The 20,244-nt window shown below is 44.3% G+C and overlaps 1 protein-coding gene across 1 annotated transcript in view; it reads right to left on the reverse strand.

Annotated features, from left to right (window-relative positions):
- FLT1 (fms-related tyrosine kinase 1) overlaps positions 1-7,352 on the reverse strand; it is a 59,192-nt gene extending 51,840 nt beyond the window's left edge. The window contains exon 1 of the mRNA XM_009699039.1: positions 7,242-7,352. The gene's annotated coding sequence lies outside the window, so the exon portion shown is untranslated. The remainder of the gene's footprint in view (positions 1-7,241) is intronic.
- Between the last annotated feature and the right edge of the window lie 12,892 nt (positions 7,353-20,244).

A 20,244-nucleotide genomic window follows, 5' to 3' on the forward strand; every position in this document is an offset into this window, starting at 1 on the left:
ATCCTGTGTTGCTAAATTCAGTAGGCTGACCTCTACAAGTGTCTAATTATAAACCGTGGGTCTAGCCCTGTCTATATTTTGTCATTCTCTTTGAATTCCTTTCAGTTTTTAAAGATAATTTTGTAAAGTGTGGACACAGGGCTCAGCACCAGGATTCCTGCAGCCGTTTTATCAGCACTAACTCAGAAGAGAAGGGAGTCCCATAACATCTACCAGAGGGCTAACACTGCTTCTGCCATCCTAGACTTTCCACCACAAAATTAGCCTTTTTTGCTTTGGTTGGTATTACCTCATAGCAACTTTGCCCAGGTAGGAACAGTGACCTAAAATGCACAGTGAAGGAGAAGGAAGCTCTTACTCTCTGACTGCAGGAGCCCTGCCTTTATCCTACTGTACCCAGGACCAGAGCATTTCAGAGACTGAAAAATACATGTCAATTATTCCTCCCACAATTACTCCAATGGTTTGGAAAGTTTTTGCTGGTATCGAACTGTATTTTGTCCTGGCATTATCAGGTATTAGTTTTTAATGAAAAATTGTGCATCTTACCTGAGTTTTACTGCTCCAGCCTGCTATGATGTGATTATCACTTGTATTACACTGAGGATAGCGCATACGGTTACACTAAAGCTCTATGACTGCAGTTACGGACCAGAGCGCTCACAGATGATGCCATTTCTTGCATATTAAATGGCCCTAGAGAACATTCCTCGTCACTAAAATTCAGTGATTTAAACTGTTAGCTTTTCCCCAGCATTGTTTCGGCTTTGACCAACTTGCACTGTCCCAAACACTCCTCTAGTACGGGCCATGGATCACTGCCAACAGGCAACGTCTCTGCAACCAACGTCTTTTGGGGCGCAAGGGAGATAAATGTTATGAACACAGGCCTTAGTGCCAGAGAGCAGTCATTGGCGTGTTTACTTGACTATGGCAGTGAAAGCCAGAGTGTCTAGGAAAAAGCAAGACTGACTTTGCAACAGAACGGAATATTTTAGAGACGACTTGTCTCTGCATAAATCTTTTAGCTTATAAATCAGTCATAAGGATAAGATAACATCTCTTTAAACAGTTTGTGAGCCCTCCAGTGGTGCAGTCTGTGTTCTGCATTGTGGATGCCAGCCAAAACCCACCGGAGAAGTTGTGTGCACAAAACTAAGCCTGGCACATTGTCGTTTATTGAGCAATTACGGCTGTTTGAGATCACTCTGTGCTGCGTGGTTCCGATTGCGGCAAAAGGAGCACGAGAAGAAGTTCTCACAGCCTTGTGTCATCTGGCTTCACAACAGAGAGCTTCAGGACCCAGATTTGCAACCAAGTTATATACAGAATATATAAATAAAAGTCTGAATCCAGTTGCCATGATCAGACAGAACAGGGCAAGTCCTTCCTGGCATGCTCGGCATCTTGAGTGTCATCTATCCACAAACCTCGTTTACCACCAAAGCTTTGATCCTTTATTCCTCCTTTCTGCACCCATCATCTCAGCTGAAGCACTACAGGCTCATCTCAAAGCCAGGGGCTAGGGAAGTAAATCCCATACTGCTGCTGCTTCTGTCGGCAAATAAAAGAGGCGTAAAGCAGAAATCCTGAGAGATGGAAGAGGAACTTGCAGATTTGTTTGTGGTGGAAACCGATGAGGAAAAGACTGGGGGGGAAAAAAGAGAGTGCAAGGCAACTGGCATGACCGTTGTGCTTGGAGTCAGGGTGGGCTGGTCTTTCCCCTGGAGGGTCTGCTTGAATTTCTCTTGTCTCAAAGTAGCTTAGCTATAGAGGATACCCACTGCTCCAGCTGATGGCAGAGAAGCAAGAGGAGGTTTCAGAAAATGTTTGACAGCTTGACTCTTGCTTGACTCCTCGAAGACCTCTGCAGACACCAGCATAAACAGGCTCCATTCATACATTTCTGTCCTAACTTCTTGAAACAGTCCACAGATTTAAAAAGCAAAATACTGCCCTTTCAACACTGAGCAGGTTAGTGCAAGTCTGTCAAATACTGTTGATTCCCTCCTAGTTATGCTTTTAACAAGATGTATTTGTTAAAAAAAATGAAATAAATGAAAATCCACTCCCTTGGATTTCTCTTTGGCTAAAGGAATATTATTTAGGAAGACCTATACTGAAATATCAGCAGCACACCATTAGATCGCTCTATTTATGCTAAAGATGTATGATCTATATGCCTCATGTGTTGGCAAGGAGCATCAGTGCAAAGTATCTGGACAACACGCTTCACCTTCAGGACCACCACAGAAGAAACACCGAAATATCTTCAACAGTAGGACATGAATTCATGTAAGACAGCACCCTCTTCCCCCCTGGGGCCAGACAGGCGAGTCACTGCTGTTTAACAAGCAGAGCTGTGGTTTCCCTCTGCATCCCATGTTGTCCTGCTCGAACAGGCCATGAGTCCAAATGCAGCCAGTTGACTTGAGAGGAGATGATGCTACCGACGGCTATGCCACCAGCATCCCCCGCCCTCCTCCCCAGGACCAGCGCTTGACTCACGCCTTCCTCCTGCACCGAGGGAGGGGATCAATTTCAGCAGCTCAGCAGAGGCAGGTGCCAAGTTCTGTTGGTTTTGATCTCACCAAGGGCTCGGCTCAGCTGGCATCTCCCAGCAATCTGCTTAAAAGTGTTGACAGTGATTCTAGTAGCACTTAGGAAGGCCCCAGGAGAAGTGACAATGTGCTGAAAGAGAGGGAAGCTACGCTCCCACTGCTATCTTTAGCCTGGCTTCCTAGGAATATCACACTGTCTGTCCATCGGTCTGCCAGTATCCTCTCCTCCCCCACGTGCTCAGCAATTTTTGAAGCCATTGCCCAATTTCAACCAAAGTTGACAGACAGCTCAAAGCTCATAAGATCTCATGTATTTAATGAAAACTAGCTGTTGGGTAGAGGAGAAAGATCAAAATGAGTGGTGGTGTAGTGAACTAAACAGCTTTCTCTTCTGCTTTGGGTTCCAGATGACCAATCTCCCCAGATGTACTGGCCAGACAGCTGGTATGTGTAGGGACTGAGAATAGACAACACATGCTTCCTCGTCTCATCAATAATGAGGGGACATGGAAGAGAGCTAGAGGTTTAGGGCTTGGCATAGAAGACGCAGGAGAGATGGACCCACACTATTTTGCATGGTCACACCTTATCAGCCATGTCCAAGAAGGATTGACTCTTCTAACTATCTAGCACTCCACCTTTATGTTGGGCGGTCACAGTTTTTAATACTACCCACAGTCAGCACATGTCAGGTTGATCCATCATTGCCAGTCAAACCAGAAATGGACAAGAATGAGCCTAGGTTTGGTCTGGCAGAATCCTGTTACAGGGCCATTACTTTTCATTTTCCCTGAAGTCAGGTGGCTTTGTCACTCACAAGGCGTGGGATCACTAAAAACTTGTGTCAGTAAGGTATTTATGCAGCAGAAAACAAGGGTGTACAGACACATACACATAGATGGATAGATAGATATACACACAGACACACATATGAATGATAAACCACAACTGCGTGCATTGCTACTCTCTACACGCAGTTCCTGGAGGCATGCACTGTGGCACAGACCCAGCTTTCATGGTACCTGTTACTGTCAGTGGGACCCCAACATTTGGTAGCAGCAGAGGGCCGGGGCAGTCAGGGATCTTCTGTTCCAATTCAGGTTCTCAAGAATGTGGCTCTAGTAGCTTATTTCCCAAAAAACAAGGGGGTTTTGTCCCACCCCCTCCAACTTTTCCCTGTACTCAACTGCCCTCCTGTCTACTGTCTCCTTCCCTTGGATTTATCATCCTTTCTTCTTGGTCAACACTTTCTGCTCTCTCTCTCATCTGAACTCACCTTCTTAGTGCTCTTCTGTCCATTCTCCACACCCAGGATCTTTGTCTACCTCTCCTGCAGCTCCCTGTCCCTTGTACCTCTGTACAAGGAGTACTGACTCCTTTCAAAGATGGAGAGAACACATGCCCGATACGTATGCACTGATACCAGTGAATACACCAGGTCTTTGTACCTCATTATTGCAGGTCATTCACGGATTGACATTTTAATGAACACTGATGATCCTAATAATAATAATAATACTAAGTATTAGCCCTGAGTTATACATGGCAGTTAGCTTTAGCTGGGAACACTGAGAAGTGATGGTTTCTAGCAGCTGAATGACTGGAGCGTGTCTGTGACCTGTTTATATGATACGCCTAAGAATAGCGCAACTTTGTAGGAAGTCACTGAAATGTCCAACAAAATGAGAACGAAAACTTTGGGTGGGGGAATCAAGTCACTTCAAGAGTTGTCTTGTGATTAAGTATTATGGCTTATGTTACAAAGTTCTTCCATTATACCACTCGAGTTTCTCAGTGTCCTTTTAGAGAGGTTTCCACGGAAATGTTACTAAAACACTGTTGTTGTCACGGTTTCTCTGTCACCAGAAGAATAATGTAGCACAGGCTTCCTGCATTACTTGACACAGGGTTTGAGGTTTTTCTAACTTTAAAAATATACTTGTGGCTACCTTGATAACCACAGACAAACAGGCAACCCATCAACCTACCACAGCAAAAAGTTGAACTGGAGGGATTCAGATGTTGCACATACAGGAAACGGGCGGAATTGGCACAATCTCCTTAAGCAAGGTGAAAACAGCTACCTTGATTGCTAAAAGAAACCTTTCGACCATTCCTTGTTCATCTCTTCCCTTGATTACAATAGTCTCATCCTGTGGTCACCCCCAATTCTCCTTTCATGCTAATCCAAATGTGCAACTTTTTGAGTTTCTTCATCCATTTCCTACTGCTTTGTCTCCGACGTCTTTGTTGCTCCCACTGAGCTTTGACATTGTTTTTACCATGCTTGCTATGCTTGGATGTGGAAGTGGGGTAGACATTCTGTTGAATTAGCAGGACTCCATTGATGTGGAAGAGTCTCAGAGAGCTGCTGATAGCTGTCTGCAGTAGCAGAACCGCGCACAGTAGCAGACCGTCAGAGCCAGACGCTCGGGATGACGTCCCGCATTCAGTGAGCTCAGTGCTATTAACAGTCTTACAATATCCCAGCAGATGAGGAAGGGTTTTGTCTGAACTGTGTCTCTTTGAGTTTGCTCTGGGAGACCAAGAATGACTCTTGGACCACAAAGAGTGAAAAGCTATAGACTCCCACAGAAAAAAAAAAAAAAAAAAAAAATCCTGGATGCTCTAGAGCAGCTATGTGTGTGCAAATCATGCAACTCACAGCTTGGCCAGGAACCCAGGCTTAGAGAGCATTTTCTAATTACAATAGCAATCCAGCTGTGCTTGAAAAGCTACGGAAGAGCAGCAGAAATGAAGAAACCTTAAAAAAGCTGTGAAAAAGCTGAGCACGGAAATTGTTTCACTAACCTCCCCTTCCCCACAGGGACCAGGAGGAATAAAGCAATGCAAGGTAGACCTTCCTTAGTCGAACGAAACAGCATGAAGACAAGGAATACCGAGGAGAATCACTAAGTTTCACTGCAAAACTTTCCATGTAACACATGCAGAGACCATTCCTCGGTTCATTTCTGGGCACAACTTTAAAAAAAGGGCTGCTTGCCAAAGACTTCAAACAAAACCTGTAGTCCTGCCGCAAGGACCCGTTACTAGCATCTTCCTCCAGGGAGGAATTTATTTGCTGTTGACTGGAAGTTGATTTGACATTTCAGCTACTCCTCTTCCACTGTCTCCAAAACGCATGGCACACAAGGAGAATGAGATCTGGTCGTTAGACAGCTCCTTCTGCACCCTGTGAGCAGGTAGGACTTCACCCATAGCATGGCCTTCTGGAAAACAACTGGTTCTTATCATCTTTTGTTCATCATTCCCCACTTGGAATAGGCTCTGTCTTCCTGTGCTTGAAATTATTTCCGTTTCCTCCTTCAAATCCCTCCTTATATCTCATTTTTTGGTGTGCTTTCCCTATGATAGTCTCCCCTAGGAAGCTGTTTGCTCCCATCTTTGCCTTGACCTTCAAGCACGCTGAGGTGGTCAGCTAAATTGACCAAATGCCTCACTGGGATCCAGCCCATTCCCATGTGCTGGAACGGCCCCATGAACATCTGTCATGCTTTCTAAATAACACAACAGCAGGAGAAAAATGCAGTTCCAGGCCTATTCTTGGCTGCACACAAAGCCCTATTTATTCTGCGGTGTGTGAAAGGGCCCTAACATGAGAATAATTGCATTTTATACCCATTTTCGTATGCAGAAGACTGAAGGCAGCCATCAAGGAAAGGAAACCTATATCTGCAGTGCCCTTAGAATTACAAAAGACATTCCAGTGTCTATAGAAATGACAGTCTTAGAATAAGGTAGGCTTTAAAATTTATAATCTCTTCAGCCATTGCTGCCACAAACCAAATGAACCTGTGAAACTACATGCTGTGACAGTGGCATGGCATTGTGCATCTTCACCTGAGCGTCTCCATAGGAGGCTACTCAACCACACCAAATCAATCTCAAGTGCAGTTGATCTAGGGCATCCTTTAGTAAAACATCTTGATTTTGAAGCTTTTAACTGATGGACAATCCTCCATGGTCCTTGGCAAGTTCATCTCATTGGCTTTCTCTCCCACATTAGACACCAACAGACTACAGGCCTACTCGTCCTTCAGAAGTGCCTGCATCTCCCCATGGCCCATAAAGGGATGCTTGATTTGGACTAGACATTTAACATTTAGACAGTTAATGCCACTGGGATGGATCCCACCATGATGTCTCTGATTGAGATCTCTCTTAAACTTTGCTTCTGTAATCAGGATTCATTTGGCCCTTTAAATTTTTTATTGCAAGAAAAGACCTGGTCATCTAATAAGTTGGGACCACATCTCTGAATAAACTCTCCAATGAGAGTAAATTGTTTAATTCTCATAGGAAAAAACAACAGGAAATTGTGCAATGTCACAAAATGGAGCAAAGATGGCCTGGAACCTGGCTCCTGTGCTCCTGAGGTGCCCTAAGTTACTACAGACTACTATTACTACTACTACTAAGAGAGCAGATATGGTGAATCCCGTGTCACATTACCCTAGTATGACTGCACGCAGAAATAAGTACAGCTCTACATCTCAGCAGACAAATACCAAGTATGAAGGTTATTTGCATGCATGCAGCTCTTCAAATCTGAACAATATAAAAATACTGGCTTCTTCATTGTTACCTCGATAGCATCTCACAGTGCCTTTTCAACACATGCTGTCACACTGAAAGGTTATCTGCTCCTAGGATTCATACCTTGTTTTTGCCCTCTATGACAGCCGTTCGCTCAGTGATGCTCTGGATCCTGTTTCCTATGTTGCTGCCAGCTTTCAGGTCGAAAGATCCTTCGGTATAAGAGCAAAAGCCATGCCTGAAGACAACAAAAATTGAAATTTTATTGATTTGGTGACAGACTGAAACATTCAACGCATACGACAAAACAGTTCTTCTGGAAACAACAATCGGTCAGGGAAACTGCAGGTGCTGTGATGACCAGGCAAGTAGAGTTACTTTTCACTGAATCTGGAGGTTTGGAGCCTGATGACTGAATCCACTCTGGGGTCAGTGTTAACATTTAACCCACCATGGACTGGGATGTCACAATTTACAGTCTGAGCCTAATTATAGGACTGTGCAAAACCAACATCCCATTTCCAATGCTCCTGTTTTCAGCCATTGTCATGGTTCAGGCTTGGCTTCAAACATGAGTTCATATTATTTTCAGCCTTAAATTCAAGGCAAGTTACATTTGTTTCGAGATCCATTTCGTAATGCAGTGGATGCTGTTTCGCTATATGCAGGTTCTTTTTGTTAGCATGAAAAAAGATGCAAGTTTTCATTTCTGAATGTTTTCCTTAGTTCCATTTACAAAATGGCAAAATATCGATACTGAGGTTCAATGATTACAGGACACACAGTAAAAATAACCATAATCCTGCAAGTTAGCAAAACAAAGTTAAACAGAAGTATACCTAATTGCCAAAGGGACTTAAATGTTCATTTACTCTGAAACAAAAAATCAAAGTCATGTTAATGAATGGAAATCTCAGGGAAAAAATGTTTTCGTCTTATGCAACCAATTGGCTTCTAATCAGAACATTCAGGTGTGGTCATGGTAGAGCTAATTTGTTTCCCAAACCCTAATTTGGTACACATGGAAATAAACACATTGGAATGCTTCTTAAATGCTGTCTGTCCCTATTCTTCTTTGAGGATATTTAGTTTTGCTTTTCATCCAAAATTTAGTTGTTGCTTGTTCAATTCCAGCTTCATCAGCAGAGCTTAACCCTTCAGCAGGGTCAAGCTCTTTCAAATACAATATGTTCCTTTGATCTTCCATGGATTTGAAAGATAACAACTGTAGTATCTGTAATCAAATAATTCTGACATGTATATCAGTTGTTTGGAGAAACGACCTTTAAAGCCCAGCGACTGGATAACAGCATGTGATGCAATCCTGACCAAAGAATGATGTTCATTTCCCTTCAGCTAACTGTGCAGTTTGCTTAAACTTCGTGTTGTTTATAATATCAATGGTACACTAACTTTACATACTTATTTTTAATTATGCAGCTTTGCGTCAAACTGGCCAGTGTCTTAGCAGATATTACAGCTTAAAGAAATGATGATATGTAAACTAACTTGGGCTGTAATCATTAGCATAGACATATGATTGTCTGCCCAAATTTCTTAATGTGTGTTGAGAGGCTCAGTGAGTTAAAAAAGCCAAAAAACGGGAGCAGGCCATGGTTGTTCATGCATGGAGAGAGGACAGGGAGCAATAGCATGGCAAGAAAGTCCTATCTATACAACCATTTCTTCCAGACTCTGGTTTAAAAGCCAAGTTCTAATACATGATTTTTGAGGCCAAGGTGGATGAAAGACAGCTGCATTAAGACAGTTGATGCGTTCAGATGGGAAAAAAGGGTTAAAAATTATTCAGAAAGGCAGAGGCCATTTACTTTGCACTTTTAATGCTTTAAGAAGTCTGGTTCTGTAACAAGACCAGAACACAGAAGACATGATAATGTTGGTAAGCTGATAACATTTCCATGCCGTAGCAGATATCAGAACGTATTTCATGATGCCAGTACTGTAGGGGCACAAACGGGCAGTATCAAAGGCACATCCTTGGGAGCGCATATTTGGGCAATCTTTGTACGGGAAGACAAAGACCCCAAAATCTCATTTCGCCCATACTAAAAAGTAATTTTAATGTTTTTTTTTTTCCTTTCCTTAAAGAATGAATTTATGTTCCTTTGTTACAATGCTGAAAATTTGTCCTCTTTACTATAAAAGTCCTTACAGTGACACATGTTTCAGTAAAGGATAGAGAGAAGGATAATGCATATTCATAAACTGCTTGTGCATCTCTGAAAGGCAGCATCCTTTCCTGCATCTCTGGAGCCTCCAGGCTTACTTGTTATTATACTCTTCCTTATAATTCCTTGAAAAATATTATATATTTAGGTTGCAACGTCTGAGGGATGAGGGCTGTGTTATGTCTTTGTTGATGCTTAGCACAATGAGGTGCTGATTACTCATTAATACCATAATACAAACCACCGTCATAATTACAATAACATCACAATAATAAGAAAAACACATGTAAAACACGAGATGAAATATTAGCCCTGGAGGCACCTACATGAACTCTACTGACTTCACATGCCATGCTACATCCAAACTGCTGATTACAATGTTAATGCAATTATAGTAGAAAATCTAATACACTTAATAGCTGTTGTCCGGGGTTTTAATAAAAAAGGAGCCACAATCAAGCTGAGAACACATTATCCAAGAGCCCATGGTACGCAGTGGGAGATGTGAGTACCGCCGTACGCACCAGTTGGGCTCCACGGTCTGCTGGATCAGCAAACAGTGACAAATCAGCTGCGGTGTGGCTGGCAGGCAAAGTCTAGGACAAGGCTCAGGCTCATCCCTTTGGATGGAGAACCAGATGCTTTCTCTCCTCAGCTGCCAAATGCTCTCACTATAACCTCAGATCCACTAACGCAGCTTAGGGACGGCAGAGGAGCCACCTCCAGCCTCCTGGGCTGGTTACTGGGGTTAGTACTCAGTCATCCGGGCTCTTGCTCCTGCCAGCCGTGCTACGTGAAGCCACCGCTTCAGCCGGCAGCATCAGGGAACGGGGAAGGGACAAATGGGAGTAATTAAAGAGTCCTGCCTCCTAACCTGACCTTGGCTTCTAACAGCAGGCGTTTTGTAACAGAAAGAGAAAAGGCTCCGCTGTAGTCATCAAACCAAATGTTTGTGTTAAGTACAGATGCTTGGAAAGAAAGAGAGAAAAATGAAAATATAAAAATATACTCTGGCTGGGACCAAAATACACAATCATTTTCCCGTTAATTCAATTGATGTGTCGGTGCCTGTGTCCTCAGATAACATCAGCTACATATTTTTCTGCTTTGTAAAGAAATTACAAGTTACTTCAAACTATCCGCTCAGTAAAACAGCAAGGGTATCCTATTTGTAGCAAGAACTGCCTGTATTGGCAGGGAAATCCCACTCAATTTTGGATATCTGAATCTTCCTCCAGATATCTCCGGAGCGCATGAATTCCTGAAATGTTTTGTTGTGGGATGAGCCTCGTTGCTTTGCATCTTCAGGAAAGCTTACAGCAGGGTTACCGCCAGGTTAATGAAAAAGCACACAGTGTGCACAGAGATGGATAAACAAGCTGATATCTGCCAGCACATTTCTAAGCGCTTCTTACACCTGCTTCCCTGCGGATCCTTTCACCTCCCTACTTTGTGGGTACGACTGCGCACGTGTAGAGATCCTACATAATAAATGCTAACGAGGTGGGAGGTAGAAATGCGTGTTTGTAAACATTATGAAACCTCAGAGCGAAGTAATCAGGCTCTGCTGTCTTAGTCGAGCACTGGGAGAAGCAACGTAAATCGGGTTTCTCACCCCCTAAGTAGTTTTTTCCATGTGCCTGCGTGCGTGCTCGCATGCGCCTTCGCCCGTGTGCACGCACACACACACCCCCGTACGCTTCGCCCTTTGTGTCGAAAGCCTGCGGAATAGGTTGTTCCTTTGTAAAAACAGAAACGGTGACTTCTCCTGTGGGTTTCGAGAGAAGCCCAGCGCGGGGGGGAAGGAGGGGTGAGCAGGGCTGTGCTGGCGCTGGGGGCTGGGATGCGCTGCCTGCAACGCGGGGCGAGCTCTGCCGGCAGACCTGTCACCGCCCTTATTTTGGGGAATTTACACTTCTTTGGAAGGGCTGGGCGCGATTTATGCAACCAGGAGCAAATTCAGCTTTATAAAAGGTCCGGGATGTGCAGAGCTGGCACCGATGGAGACCCTAGAGAAATGGCCGGGGGGAGGGGAGCCAGCCTGCTTCTCAAGAATACATCAAGCCCTTGAGGAAGCAGAGTGTGCCATGTTTGAAGATGCAAAGATAATCACAGTGCTGGGAACCGTCTTGTGTAGCGGAGGAAGCCAAACAACAAGAGGAAAGCAGCATATGCTCCTGATTTCGCACAGGAAGCTAGCAGCACCTCCTGCCAAAGTGAGATAAGAAAACTCCCATGGCCTATTCTGGACAAGGCCGTGGTTATCAACCTTCACTTCACGCTGTCCTCACTCTGCTCCGCAGCCCGTCCCCCTTCCTAATGAGTTTCGGAGCCCTCACCTCTATTAGCATACAGCGTGCCAAGCACAATAGCATGGTATATTTATAACTATCGATGGGGAAAAGTTTCCAGGGTAAGAGTGTACTTCATGTCATCTTGATGTATTTCACTGAAATCAAACTACAAACCAGCTCCGAGCTGAAGTCCTGCCTATGAAAATTTTGTGCCCAGAGGAAAAGCGGCTTTGTTGTTACCCCAGTGATTTATAGCAGGGCACAGGAGCCACGTTAAGGGATTTGTCTACTTATTTACAGGACGGATTTGACCCTCTGTATGACAGATGGTCCTAAATGAAAGACCCAGCTTGTCCAGAGGCATCTTAATCCCCGTCCTAGAGGCAGTTCTGCAATTTGCCGTTCAATAGTACACTGACAACTACCAGCGGAAAAGCCTCCATCCCCGTATCAGTTGGAAAAATACTCATCTTCTGTCTCCTCACCTTCTCCGCTCCTCCCTCCCAAACCCTCCTGTGTGATGCCACTGCAATCTTTCCTTCACGTTACATCCCATTCAACTCTCTAAGCATTCCTCTTGGCAAAGCCACCGGCAGCCTCAGTCACACTCTTTATTTACGGAGGTAATATTTGGCAATTGCACCAGTACGAGGAGCAAGAGGAAGCCATCCCGTCACTGACGGTGATCGTTTTTGAGAGTGATTAACAGCAGGCACTATATTTTTCTCAGCATCTATCCTTTCTTTAGGGCAGCAATCAAATCCTAGCAGCATCGGGGCAATGTTATTACAAATTCAAGTTGGGCTGACTCACATCTTTCAAGAGGCGATCGTGACGACACTAACTTTAAGACAGGAACTCTGGAAATTCCTGGAATTGTAAAGAATATATAGGAACTGTTTTCCACTTGGAAGTTATCAAAAAAAATCTGAATGATGTGGGCCTCGCCTGCTCCACGCCTCGGCGGCCAGCGCTGTGCAATTGGTAGCACGGGGCCGGCGTAGCCACGTGTTGTGGAGAATATTGAGTCGATTTAAGGCAGGAAACAGAGAGGGAAAATAGTAGCAGGGAGCACGTACAGGTTGTGAAATGTGCTTTATGGGGGTGGAGGGGGAGAACGTGTGCTGGCCCCCTGCCAGCGTGCTCCACGAGCTTTGGCTGTGGATGTGATTCAAAGGAGCTATGGTCCAAGCGTTGCTGCTCTAGGTCAAAAATAATCAGTTAGAGGTTGAAATGACAGCCCCACTGCATTTGGTGGCAAAGCTGCAGCCAGCTGGGAGTTCATCCCATCACCTTCCCCGACATGCGGGTTAGTGGGGCTAGGAGGAAATCTTCTACAAATGGTAGGAGTGGGATATATTTTACATCCTATATTATCGTTTGTTTATTTGTATTTATTTAGGAGCTTAGCAAGGAATGCTAAACAAGAAATCCTGGTGAAAATGGTGCAAATTCCTCTTCTGTCTCTTTTGCCCCTCTGCTCTCACTGTCACTGGTCCCCATCGCTTCCCACCGCAGTGTCGATGCTTTCCCACCAAGAGCCGAGGGGACATCACCAGCCCATCTCACTTCAGACACGGTCATGACCCTCAGAGAGCAGCAACTCTCCATCACCACTCCTCAACCTCTCTCTCCAGTGTGGGACCAATTTGTGACCAAGGACACTGTTAGCTGTGCTGAGAAGCTCTTTGCTGACGAGCTGCAGGCTGGATGGAGGATTTCTCAGTTACCTGGAGGATTTCTCAGTTGCCTCCATGCATTAGGTTGGGTTGGGGCCCTGGTGCTCTGCTCAGTTGCCAGAATGAGGATTGAGTTGTTTTCTGATTTGTAGGAGGCTCTGTGTCCCTATTGAGGGGGATACCTAGAGGGAAAGTGCATTCTCTAGGGGAGATTCCTGACGTCTGGAATGCCCTATCCTCCTGGTGAGCATCTTTGAAAACAGTAGGGTATAAGGCATGCATGGTTTTGTTGCATATTGCCATGGCTCTATGGAAAAAGAAAGCATTTGACAGCTGCACATTGCTGTTATCTACACGCAACCAGATAAATGGATAGTGTTTCCCTTTCACGCTCATCCTTTCCGAACATTATGGCTTGCCCTGAATTATTCCAGTATGCTGCCACAGAGAGTTGATTGATCTGAACTATCTGAAAAGAAGCATTAAGATCTACAACAGTCTTACCTATCCCATCTTTCAGCCCTTCATCAGCCCATGCTCACATTTCCACAGGGAAGAAAAATCACTTCTACGTCTGCACACCTGAGCACCCTGCAACCCCAGCTATTCACGACAAAATATGCAAATGCCTGAGGCTCACCAAAAACCACATTTTGCTTCCAACTTCTTTGCCAGTACTTGAGACTCCTGGCCATTAGGGAACGTAACAGCATTTGAAAATAATTTTTCAGGTGTTTGCACATCCTGAGGTGACCTGAAATTTTCTCACCTTGAGTTTCTTATCAGATAATTATATTTTGCTTCTTGACCCTCAATTTCCTGCTTCACACTGCTTAGCATCCTTCATGGACACAGAATGCCATCACATTTCAGCCAATCCTTCCTTCCTTCCTCCTTGTCCGCCTCCTTTCCCTCCTTTGCTAGACTCTAATCACTCTCATCTCCCATGCAGTCACTGTGACTCAGCCTCCACTTTCTCCGTCCAAAAGCGACGACCATGTCCTTCACAGAGGAGCTAGGTCTTGGCTGGAACTACAGCATTATCACTCCAAGCATGAGGTTTCCACAAGCACCTAGTGTTTCTTTCAGGGGAAAAATGTCTTTGATTTTAATTTTCTGATTTGGTTGAGCAGTCAGAAACCTGAAGAGAAAGACCATGAAACCTCTATATGAAACCATGAAACCACTCTTGCGCTCGGTTTCTTCTATTTCCAATCTACATTCCCTACATATAAGTCCAAGATATTGTTCAGACCCTTCTCCCATAAGTTATTTTCCATGCACAAAGTCACTCCTAACAGCTCACTTGGCTTCCAGACATAACCTCACACCTACAGCCTTCCAAGATGCATGTATCCCCAACTCCTTCCTTCTCATAATGCCGAAATTCCCTTCCTTTCCTTTACTGTCCTGACTAGATCCTCTTGGCTCTAGAAAGGAGTAACTCTTTACTAATCAATTTACACAGTCCTTAATACTCCCTGTCTTGCTGGCAAGCTGGAAGCGCAACTAACACCCTTTCCATTTTCCAGGGATCAGCAGAGGAGGTGGAGGAGTTATTGCTGCACCGGGGTTGTGTTTTTTCAAGATGATTTGTTTTCAGCTTCACTGCAAGTAGGGGCCTGAGAGCAACTCTGGGCTGGCTGGAGCGAGGGACTGGAAGTGCAGGCAGAAAACAAGGAAGGGCTGAGAAAGAATGGAGGGAAACATTTTTAAGGAGAGAGGGGAGTTGATTAGAGGGAAAACAGGAAGAGAAAATACTGACAGACGTGGATATAAGACCAAGGATCCATCTACTCCATATCCTGTCTCAACAATGACCATAAGCAGATGGTTGGGGATGAGTAAGAGCAGGACTAACTTCAGATACTTCCTCCTAATACTCCCCCAGTCACCAATTATTATCGGCTCAGGAACTTCCCGCAACAGAGGGCATTTCTACGCTTCGGTGGATTTCTCTTCCAGGACTTTGTGCAAACTTTTCAAACACTCAAAAACCTCTGACAAAGAGATTTATAGATCTGCTACCCACTGCATGAAGAGCCGTCTCCTTTTTCTGTTCCGAATTTAATGCCTTCATTTAATGGTCCCCACTTCTTGAACTGGAAAAGACATACACAACTGATCTTCGGACACGTGTGTCCTTCACAAGCCTGTAGATATCTATCGCGTAGCCCCCAAGTCACCTCTTTGTCGGTCTGCAGAGCCTTGACCTCCCTCCTCACTCATCCCTCACACATTCCTCTCATTCCCTGAAATTCCTTTGATCCTTTTTGTTGCCTCTCCTGGTGTGCCTCCCAGTTTGGCTGCATCCTTTGAGATGAAAGGATCAGAAATGCTCATAGTACAAAAGATGTCGGTAATTTATAGATTTATGCGGAGTTATCATGGTGTTCTCTATTTTGTTCATTTCTTTCCCGGTAATTCCTAACACTTGATTTGCTTTCTGAGTTGCTCATGATTGTGATTGCTTTCACAACCCATGTATGACAACACTCAAATCCCTCTTTGTGGTAGTAATGATCAGCCAACAGCCTTTTTACATATGAAAGCGAGGTTGTTTTTTCCTATGATGTACATCATGCGCATTTATCTTCAGTGAATTTCATCGGCCACTTTATCACTCAGATACCCAGATTCATATAGTTCTGCATTTCTTCGCAGTCAGCCCTTATCCTTACAAATCTGAATAACTTTGTATCATCAGCAAACTCTGTCACCTCCTTACCACCTTTCCCAGGTTATTTCTGAACATGTTGACAAGTACAGACCCCAGCACCAGCTCCTGAAAAACTTCACTGGTCACCTCCCTGCGCCGCAAGAACTGGCTGTTCCCTCTTAACCTCCGTTGTCTATTTTTTAACTGAATATTTTTTTCTGAGCACGGTCTTACCTCATACGCCGTGTCTGTTCAAAGCCTTCTGCAAAGGCTCTTTGAAAGGCGTACACGTAAGAGGAAAAAGGATGCTAACTAAAGTTTGTATATTTTTGTAAAAGGTGTACTTGATCCAGTAATAGTATTCCATTTATAATCACTCCTAAGCACACACAGAGTTTGACCTGGTGCCTTCCTTTGGCCGAGAGCCCCTGCTAGGACAGGAGCAGGTTTCTGGCTTCGGGCTGGGATGTCCCACTGGCTCGGACACCATCAGCGTGCGGGGCCTCGCTTGCAACGTGCAATCCCCAAGTACAGCCTCTCCCATCCTGATTTTCCATGGGCTAGACCACAGAGAGCAAAAGGTCAAGCAACAGTGTCCCACTGTTTGCATGACCCTTACGTGTTCTTCCTTCAGACTGGGTCTCAGACTGTCCCTGGTAAAGGCATGAGACTAGCCTGTGAAGGCAACGAGAGGGAAAAAAAAGAAACTGGGCAAAAAAAAAAAAAAAAGAGATGGACAGCATGTGAAAAAAAAGGTGGGCGAGTGAGGGTAAAAGTGTGATACTACGCAGAGCACCCCTGATCATCTGGATCTTACTGTAGTCTTTACGTTTTAGGTTTGATCAACAACCAATTAAAAAAATTACTTGGGCAATAGAATGCATTTTGTTTTAAAACATTTCCTATTAAACTGAAAAACTTTGATTTAAATTGAGTTGAAAACTAGCAATATTGATATTTGCAAGCTTAAACTTCTGGTTCAGTCAAGACCCACAATCAAACCATTTACGGCTCGCAGAATAAATTCATCAGTGTGTTATCCTGAGGACAGACTGGGGCAAACTGTACTCAGTGTATCGCACGTACTTCTCAAGATTATTTATCCATATGTATATGCCAGGTCTGATTTACACGGCAATTTATAAGTAAAATACTAAAAATGCTGACTGAGGACAAGGATGCAGCCCCCCTAGCTGTTTTCGGAGGACAGAAGGCGTTCACAAGCAAGCATTGACTTTTGGCTCACAGTGGAAGCGTGGAAGTGGAAGAACGAGATGCCTCAATACATCACTTGCTCAGGCTGAAGCAGATCAGATGCTATTTCACTCCCCCCTTTCTTTTGGCTTCAATTCTCTGCAAGTCCACACCGCTGCAATGTACACTCATGTCTGTTCCTCCGTGGTTTTTGAAAGATATGTGAAAAACACAGGGTCTGATTTTTATTTACGGTCATCTATTTCCCCAACCAAAGCAAAATAAGGGAACGGCTAGCTTTTTTTGGTGGTTTTTGATGTACCCATTTTAAGTATCTTTGCATTACTAGACCGCTGTAAGAAGATTTTCTTGTAGCAGAGAGTGGAAGGCATGAAGGCCACCAGCCAGATCCTCGGCCACTGTGAATTTAGAGCTGAGGATCTGGCCACATGTCAAATTAAACAAAAGCATTTTTGAACTACCTGTTTATTAATGGCATCTGACCTACTTTTACCAGCTCTAAAGGACTCAGACTTCCCCTTCCCGAAAATAGAAGGTGGCATGGGGAACAAAAACAGTCGCTGTGGACAAACTAATGGGCATCAATGTTTGCAGACATCCAACAATTAAATTTGGGTGGTTCAGTACATTTCTAATTAAGTACAATTAACATTTGTTCTTTACTTGTTCATTTCACATACCTCACTGATGTTCCAAATCTGGTTTCCCCTGATAATGTCTCCAAGCGCATCCTAATGATTCTGCCTTTCAATCCCTTATTAATACGCGGACATAAAGAATGCAGCAATGCAATTAGACTGCTATGCACACATGGCCTGCCTCCTCTTTCACTGAAGCTGGTGGGAGTCTGGCCATCCACTTTCATTACGGTAGTTTCAGTCTTTCTATCTCTCTGCAGAAGTTTCAAGGAAAACCTCTAGTTTTTGCCTCTCAGAGATGGAGGACACGCTCCTCTTCCTCCCTCTGTAGTGCTGGAGAGCTATTTCTATAGAAAATCATCAATGCGACCCTACCTTTACACTGCAGACAAGCCTCGAAGGGAGGTAACAGTCCCTTCTTATCACCCTGTGTTAAACAAGGAGTGATCTCAGTGAAGACCCCTGCACATCGGAGTGCTACAAATGTCATGGTTTCCTGAGATCTGCTCTTTGGCAGCAGTGCCAGCTTTTAGGCATCGCTGCACAGCCCCTGGTCCCTGCTGCCTCCTTCTGTCCTCAGCTTCGGGTATTCAGCCCTTCATTCCCAATCCCACCATTCAGGTAGTTTTACCACCAAGAAGAGTTCATATCCCGACATTATATTCAGGGGGGCAGAGAATCGGGTACCAGTTTTTCCAATGACTTTGTTTTGGTAGGTGTCTCCACAATACCGTTACATTTCTCTCCCTCATGCACACACAGAGAGAAAAAAACAAAATCCAAAAAAACGCAGACTGATGTGATGGCAGGGTCGTACAGTAATAATCTGATATTCAGTTTGAGGCTAAACCAAACTGATAACTCAAGGAGAGAGGGAGGCAGCGAGGTGATGGGAGAGCTGGAATGCCCAAGGTAAAACTTCAGTGTTGCATCTGTTTGCAGTTTCTGAAGAGCTGATCGGTCAAACCTTGGGCAAAGCACGATGAAGCTCTCTTTTGAACTGCCCACATGGAAACGTCCAGAGAGAGAAACTGCCCCCAAATGACTCTGCACGACCGCTGAGGCAACCAGTGCTTCCACTGAGCAATACCAGCATCCCACGTGCCTTTCTTGGCAATCTCTACCAGGCCAGCATAAGACAAACACAAACCTGCTGAAGAGATTCAGGTCAAGAACCATTAACATCAAGCATGTTCCCAGCATGCAGACACTCATTCTGCAGCCTCAGAGAGGATCAGTTTTAGATGGAGCCCAGCCTGGCTGGCTCCAAGACCCTTGGCCAGCCTTGCCGCTGCCTGCCCCGCCACACGCCCTCGCTGACCACCCAACCTAAGTCAAAAACGAGACCAGAAAGAACAACTCCAGGGTGGTAGGGGAGAAGCCAAGGAGGTTGATGGACACTGCAGGACAAGTGTCCCACAGTCCACCTTCTGCTGCATCCGCTGAGCAACTGGGGGCTGCCCAGCCCGGGAACGGATGCATCTGCTACAGAGCAGCAGAGTAAGCTGGAGTAAGGTAGCACTGGAAAAGAAGTTTCTTGGTCATTTAAAAAAGATTAAGCTGCTAATTTTTTTAATTGCATTTTATTCTAATTCTCATTGCATCTTCCACTATCTTTTTCCCTGCCACCTCTGAATTTACTAGCTCTGCATAAGCTTTAAAAACCCCCAAAACATTACTTTCAGCCCATGACAGTTTTTCTTGACCCTTCTAAGTGTCCTTGCTGGGGTGAATGTGAGAAGAGAATCTTTCCACCAATCCATCTAGTTAGCTACCTAACAAAAGGTTATTTAATGGCAATAGAATTGGTTTAAGCAAAGTAATTTTAACAGAAAATGAAGAACAGGGAATTTTAATGATGTTGGTCTCCACATTCCAAAAAGTCACATTTGTTGAGTAATTTTAGAGCCTTTTTTTTTTTTTTTTTTTTAATTTGCTACCAGGAAACTATGGAAACTGTTTAATTTGGCTCGTCTCCTGTTACCGGCCTGAATGAAGTAGAGAGAAGAACTATGCAAGTTGATTGTATCAATCACAAAGCATTAAAATATATCTGCATATTATTTAAAAGCAGTGGAATCCATTGAGGTATTTTTAGATCTTGGAAACAGAAATACTGTCTGGAACAGAAATTGAGAGAAGCAGCCAGATAACCTAATGGTTTCTATTAAGGAGCCCATAGGCAACCGTTCTTCAAAAATTAAAACATCTAATTTATGCAATATGCATCATTCCACAGTTTGCAGTGATAGTACTCAAGTGATGTGAAGTTCAGAACATATATATAAATCTTGGAGCAAACAGATGCGTCCACTGCAAGGTCTTTGCAGCAACAGCATCTTTTTTCTTGGAGACCGTACGCGCGCACTCTGTCCCATGGTATGGGCCTCAGAAATTTGATGAGAATCCCTACTGCCATACACTTCATCACAGAATCATAGAATCATTATGG

Source organism: Cariama cristata, unplaced genomic scaffold (genome assembly GCF_000690535.1).
Source record: "Cariama cristata isolate BGI_N322 unplaced genomic scaffold, ASM69053v1 scaffold7184, whole genome shotgun sequence".
In the NCBI taxonomy this organism is placed as follows: Eukaryota; Metazoa; Chordata; class Aves; order Cariamiformes; family Cariamidae; genus Cariama; species Cariama cristata.